Source organism: Poecilia latipinna, unplaced genomic scaffold (genome assembly GCF_001443285.1).
Source record: "Poecilia latipinna isolate Pla-1442-1.1 unplaced genomic scaffold, P_latipinna-1.0 Scaffold324, whole genome shotgun sequence".
NCBI classification, from domain to species: Eukaryota; Metazoa; Chordata; class Actinopteri; order Cyprinodontiformes; family Poeciliidae; genus Poecilia; species Poecilia latipinna.
In genome coordinates this window covers 357152-364279 of record NW_015112940.1, presented here as the reverse complement: position 1 = coordinate 364279, position 7128 = coordinate 357152, and the positions used below count along the sequence as shown (strand labels likewise).

Below are 7128 nucleotides of genomic sequence, written 5' to 3'. Positions count from 1 at the left end.
ATGAAAAAAAATGGGAAGGGAAAAAAAAAAATGCTTTTTTTTTTTTTTTTTTTTTTTTTTTTTTTTTTTAGAGAAATCAAATAGATCTGGCTGGGATGTGGGAGGTCCCAAGACAAAAAAGAGGACAAGCTAAGAAACAAAAGAGCAGTCACTCCTGAACTTCATAGTCCTGAGACATGTGTGACCCCCTAAAGCAGAGGTATGTAGCAGCTGTGCTCCCCCCTCCCAACCCCCATTTGGAATGAAGAAAAAATGTAAAAGAGACAAGGCGAATGTGGCCATCTCAGATTATTAAAAGGCAGGTGCACGTCTGAAGTTAGCAGGTTCGGTGTCACACAGAAGGCAATGACAACAGTTGGAGGACTCTTTAGAGCGCGGCTTCCCACAAAGCACCCGCTCTCTATATTTTTCTCTGACGCACACTGCGCACATAAACACATACCTGTGCAAGGAGACACTCAAATACATAAACAAACACACGTTATTTACAATACTTAAAGTATTTGGTGAAAGGTTAGAGGAGGCGTGACTGACCTGCTCACTCATAATTAAGAGCCTAGGAGAGCAGAGCCTTTAGGCCAGCAGGGGCCCTGCCCAGACGCACTCCCTCAGACTGCGCTGTTTATGTTTCATTAGAGCACAATTATACTTTGCATCCCTCTCTCGTACAGCATCTAGCTCTCACACACTTTCCCTGATTCTCTCTTGTGGGGCTTTTTCGCTCTCGTCAGGAGGGAACAACATGTGCTTGGCGTCATTGAGCAATGAGCATATCCTTATCGCAGGTCAAACAAGCTGCTGAGAGGCCCTTCTCCACACACAGAGCAGGAGTGGACAGTGAGATTATAGAACAGAGAGAGAGAAAAAAAAAAGTTATGACAGACGGATAGTGGATGTAGGAATGTAGCAAAGGGGTTTTTGGACAAGGGAGGAAGAGAAAGGCGGAGACTCTTCCAGGAAGAGGTGGTCAGCACAAAGAAATTAGCAACATAGAAGTTGGAAGTAAAAATTGACAAAATGTTGTGATAAATATTACATACTAAAAAAAATGAAAGGGCTAGTTATAATTGAGAGCTTTTATTTGCAATTTGCTTTTTTTTCCCGACTCAGCTTTTCGACGATTTTTTACAGCAAATTTTTTCACCTCAAAGAAAAAAAAACAACATAAAATTAAACTTTTCTAAAATTATATTTATCTAAAAAAGCAACATCACAAAAACATTTTAATCACATTGACATAGCTGGTGAAAACACGTATCCCTGATATTTATGCGTGACTTTTGGAGGTACTGTAATGTTTTTTTAGCATTCACAGGAAGCATGTTTTGTTTTTTTTTTTGTTTGTTTTTTTGCTTTCTTGATTGTTTTCTTGGAAAATACCAGCATTTTGAGGATCCTAGGTTGTATGAACATTTAAGAAGAATGTAAATATACACAACAAGTCAATCTGTCACACTTTCTGATGTTTTCGCTCAGAGTTGTGCCACAAATCCATCTTACAAAGATCGACATGTTACAAGCTAATATGCAGGGGTGAACAATCGGTCCTGTTACCCTCAAATTAAGCTTTGAGAAGGAAAACATAGTGCTGTGCTCTGAGCAAAGTAACTGCTAGGTTATCCAATACGTTTGTTTGTCTCATTGTAACATATAAGAAGTGACAATAACTGTTCTTAGCTTTTTCCTGTTTTGTAATTCATAAATGATGGAGTTCAAGAGATTCATTTAAGGCCCTGTACAATAGGATCTTTTTTTTTTCTAAAATGGGTCACATGGGTCCGTTTTCAGAAATAATTTCATCGACATGGAACGACAGCTGTTTTTACTTCCCTTCTGACCAATAAGTGGCGCTTATACAAAAATTACAAAGGACAAACTGTGAGTGAAGTCTTTAATGAGATTCTGCAGCAACTGAAGCACAAACATAAATATATAATCCAGAATTGCTGTTGTGCCTCATTTCTCTTTCTTCTTCTTCTTCTTCTTTTTTTTTTTTTTTAATTGGTGCACTAACTGTTTAGCGTATGTTAAGAACATATTCTTAGGTCAAAAATACACAAAACATTAAAAAGAGGTAGATAGTTGTGAGATCAGGGCATTCATCTTCTTGTTTTATTGCAGAATAATTTTCTTAAATTGTCAACTATTTAAGTTTAGGTCACTTGTGGTTTTAAAAAGTACTGATAAGTCTGGTCTTATGGGACGATAGAAAAATAACAAGTGAAAAGTCAAAGAACTGAACACAAGGAAAAGTCGAAATGTTAGATATCCGGACATAATGTGTCTGTTCTGAGAATTAATATCCTATAAATCAATATTTAATGATCACTGTTGTTTATTTCCCTCAGCTGTCATCAAACACGCGCAGGGATGCTCACACATTGGAGTCATTGGGTCTAGACAGCCAGTCACAGTGTTAACCCCCGTCCATGACCGGAGGGCAAAAGCTACATGCCACAGACCCACCCAACGTCACCGCAGTGGCAACACAACATGCAGCTGTAACAGAAAACACACACTCACACAGAAGATAAATAATTTCCATCCCTTCGAAGGTTGCCGTTAATTTGATCTCAGGATGATTGCGGGAAAAGCTGAGACTGTTACCGCAAAATGACCACAATCCACTCTGAGGGTTCAGCCTGTGAGTCAACAACCACAGGTAGCAGAGTCAAAATGCAACAGCAGTGTTAGGAGGCAGATTAGTTTGACAGTGGAAAGTATGTGCAAAAGAGTTAGTAAGTCTAGAGTTGTGCTCACCTTCTTTTGGATTATCTGAATAGCTAATAATTGTTTTCCTTTACTCGTATCTCGCTCATTTCTCCTTATTTACCATAATAATATTCTTTGCTGTCTCAGTTATTGTCATTTTGTTTCTGCCTCTCCAACTCCTGGCTACCCCCTTTTTTTTTTCTCAAACATTTCCTGCGAGATCAGGAAAGCCCCTTCAGACAAACAGCCACAGTTTGTCCATCCAGTCCTCCCTGCCTCTCGCTTCACTCTATCTGCTTTGTCCAGCAGGCAATGTAAACACACAGGGCGGACTACAGCTGGTGTGGAGGCAGAGCAGCGTGTGCGTGTTGAATAGGTGTGTACATATTTATGCTAGTGCTACAGGAACCCTTTGTAAAATTAGAAATGACGAGACATTGACCAGATTATGTGTGGAGCAGAGATGTCTGAGCCATTAGAGACCAAAGGATTGAAACCCTGCTGAACATTTAGAGACTCTGGATCTTGTGGGCTATTGAATGGCTCATTAAGCGTGTGTGGGTGTGTGAGTGTGGCCTTGTATTTTTTACATTTAAGTCCCGTTTTTTTCCAACAAATACTATGCAGTGGGGACAAAATGAATGCAAGTCAATGAAAAATAGAAAGACATGCTGTATGTGTGTGTGTGTGTGTGTGTGTGTATGCGTGCGTGTGCATGTAGGCATGTGCAATGTGTGTGTGTGTGTGGGTGTACATGCACAGATCCAGCTGTCGCAGCCTCATGCAGTGCTGTACAGGAAATCAAAAGTTGGTGTGAGATCTCCACAATGAAAGCGTATGTTAAATCAAGGTTTTGCTGTTGACCTCTACCGTGTATTTTTAGCTCAATGTGTTGGATTCAATTTATGTATGCATATTTGCACGCCTGCGCTACGTAGCCCCCAGAAACCTTGTGTTTGCAGAAGGAAATACCTTGACAGGTTTCTGGAACACCCGTTTGGGTAGTCCTTCTCCATCTCCCACTTTCCTCCCTCTCCTTCTCTCCATCTCCTTCCTTCTTTTGGTAATGTTTTAGTGTTGTTTTACACTCACGCCCTTCCTCTGGCTCGGAGCAACACTCTCCCTCCCTATAATTGGTGTTATATGACTGCCATTCGGCAATCAAATTTTCTGGACCTGGATTAAGTAAAAACTGATTCCCTGATTCTGAGATTTTACTCTGAATCAGTAAAATCAGATTTTTATAGCACTGGAAAAGGTATTAATAAAAGTCAAACATTAATGCTTAAGAAAGTAAAAGTGAAGTTTTGGTTTTCTTTAGAGAATATTGATATGTGCACAATTATTAGGCAGCTACTATTGTGTGGAAATTGTATGTGGCTAAATGAAAAACACATTACTTTTCTGTTTTCATCTGTTTAAGTGATAATCATAAACAACTTAAAACTTTTCTGACACTCAAAAGTATCAGAGATCAACATAGCCGCCCCTCTTTTCAATGTTGGCGATAACTCTTCCATTTCTGGAGTTTGTTAGTTTGTGCAGCAGCAATCACATCCTCCCATACTGTTCAGAGAAGTGGACACTTTTCCTTCTCCTGTTTCAGAACTACCCACAAGTTGTCAATTCGGTTCATGTTTGCTGAGGAACGGTTTCATGTCATAAGCCTTTAAATCTTTAACGCCTTCACTGCATAAAGATCACTGTCTTTCTGAAAGATGCAGGCCTCTACCTGCACCACTGCTTAAAGAAAGTGTCTTAACATAAACTTTATAGTTTCTCAATGGAGTTTAGGTCAGATGACAGCTGACTGTTCAAGGTGGTCATTAAACATTTGGGAAGGCTGTACCTCTGTCAGAAGATTAATTGTTTGAAATTCCAGCTTTCCCTGCCTGACTTTGATCTGTTCTTGGCAGGACATTTGCCCAAAGTTCCCTATCAGTGTATAAATGTGTGCAAGTCCTAGAGTGCAGCTAAGTTTGACAGTACTGTAAAGTGCTTTGAGTTTTTTTGTATGACTGGAAAAGGACTAAATAAGTTCTGTTCATTTTTATTTAAAACCAAGTATTGGCTTTGGCTGTGTGGGCAGATTCAAAATTCCTCTGGAAATAAAATCTGCATCAGCATAGAGCTTGGAAGCATGAAGTGCTGTAAGATTTCCTTGTAGTTGTCTATGCTGGCTTTGGACTTGATAGAAGACAGTGGACCGACACCAGCGGATGACTTGGTGCCCCAAATCATCTCTGACTTCACGCTGACCCTCAAACAACTTGGACTCTGTACCTCTCCCATTTTCTTTTTGGACGTTGTGACCTTGAGTTTCAAATTAAATTACATTTTTTCTTCTCAGTGAATGTTGGACTGCTAAGGAACAAGCCAGACGTTTGTTTTAGCTTTCCGCTGATGTGGTTGGATACAGCACTTTGTGAACAGTCAGCTAATTTAGCAATTAACTTTTGAGGCTTAACGTCTTTATACGAAATGTAACGTTCTGCTTTTCCATAATTGTGTTTGCCATAGCCTAGTATTTTTGTCTCAAAATAATTTTTTTAGGCCTTTACAATATTGACATTTTAGAAAAAATAAAAAAAATATTTTTTGCGTTTTCAGTAACGATGTGCATTGCATTGATAATCTCCTTTTTAGATGCACTGTTTGAGGGACTATGAGGCTTGTTGCAGAGCATATAGCTGTCTCTTGATTAGATTGTTTTGTTTTTTTTTTGCTTGTTTGTTATCATTTTTCCCGTTACTACTTGAAGAAGCTATCTTGTCATTTTTATTCTACTTAACATGTGTTGCAGTAATAAAATATAGAACACATACTGATATATAACAGTATAATTTCTTTTCTGTTTAATTTCTGTCTTTATTGTAGCATTGGGATTAAATTATACTGTGGTTTAAAATGAATTTTATTTTTTTCCGATTTGTGAATATTTTAATTGAATTCCACAAACGTTTTGTAAAATTGTAAAATGATAAATTACTTGGCCATTTGACTGCTCAAATTCTTAACATTTTTGAAAAACATTTATACTCTAACTGTAATTTGAAAAAATAAGTCTTTCATTTAGTAATGATTTTCTTTCATACCATGTCTTCAACGATTGGATAATACTTTTCCCTTTGTTTCACTTTTCCTTGTACTTCTTGTCTTCTTTTTTCTACACAGTCTCCACCGCTGACAGTTTAACAGTAAACTGAAAGGCTCTCACATTTTTTTGCGTGACAGACATAAAGATGTGTCATAACGATGAAAGGTGGCCTTCCACAGAACCAGGGACCAGGAAGCTCAGCTCAAAGATCACATGAAACAGGAAGCAACCAAGGATGAGCTTTACAAGTCTGGGAAGCTGTCAGAAGGCGAGGTGGACATGCAGATCGGAAGAAAATGTTTTTGCCTTTTTAAATTACAGGCAAAATTAAGGTGAGGACAACATGCAGAAGGGGAGTGGAAGGAGCTGTAGTAACTAGTTTTTGTACTCAAAGGTCAAAGTCAGGCCTCTGATCTGAAATTAAAATGAAGTGTTGCTCCTCCACCGGTCACATCCCGCTCCGCCATGAAAAGAGGGAGCTGAAAAGGAATAACACCACCTGTGTACACACTTTGCCCTCATTTCTCGCTGTTTTATGTTTTGTTTGGATTTCTCATAAAAGTATGTTCATGTAAACATAGGAAATTTATATATTACGACATCTGAGGAAGTATCCACAGTGCAGAGCTTCTTTTGCGTTGATGGGAGTTAGTCACTCTACTTCTGAGGCATCGCCTTTATGAGCTCCATATGTTAAGGCAGCTGTATTTTCATGTGGTCTCTGATTGTTTTTGTAAATATCGCTCCATCATTGAAATAGCCCGTTCCAAATGTCTGTTGCAAAGAAAAGCGTCATTAACTGACCTGGTAATAAGTGACAGAGAAACTTTGTTTCTTGCATTGTTGGTGCTCACCAGTTTTAAAGATCCTCATTAGTCATGCATCTTTTTAAAGTAAATTCATGTATTTTATTAGGCTAGAACCCAACATCAGGTGATCTGTGTTTCTATTAGCCACTATTAGCCAAAAGAGAAACTCAGGATAACCTAACCCCTTAGAAGGAGGCATTAGAGAACCAGGTGGAACTATCTTTCCACTTTGCTTTCCCCCCAGCTGGACAGAGTTGTATGCTCTGCCGCTCCCTACTCCCTCACTCATTCAATGACTTGATGCTGTTGAATCTTGATGCTAGTTGAGAAACATGGGAGTTGACATGAGACAATCCTAGCAGGATCCTTGGAAATGGGAATAATAATAATAAAAAAAACTATTCTATTCTTTCTGGGATAAAGTTGACACTATTTTCTAGACAACATAACAGTAAATTACCCCTGGATTAGATGTGCAAGGCATTAGATGAAAGATTAAAGAAGATAAAG

General features: G+C 38.7%; 1 long non-coding RNA gene across 5 annotated transcripts in view; it reads left to right on the top strand.

Moving 5' to 3' along the window:
• Positions 1–7128, top strand: part of LOC106949091 (uncharacterized) — a 252975-nt gene that overhangs the window by 227841 nt on the left and 18006 nt on the right. The window contains exon 3 of one of the 5 annotated variants that reach the window (XR_001425319.1): positions 72–199. The exons of the other annotated variants lie outside the window; for them this stretch is intronic. This is a non-coding gene — a long non-coding RNA (uncharacterized LOC106949091). The remainder of the gene's footprint in view (positions 1–71; positions 200–7128) is intronic. 5 annotated transcript variants of the gene reach the window in all.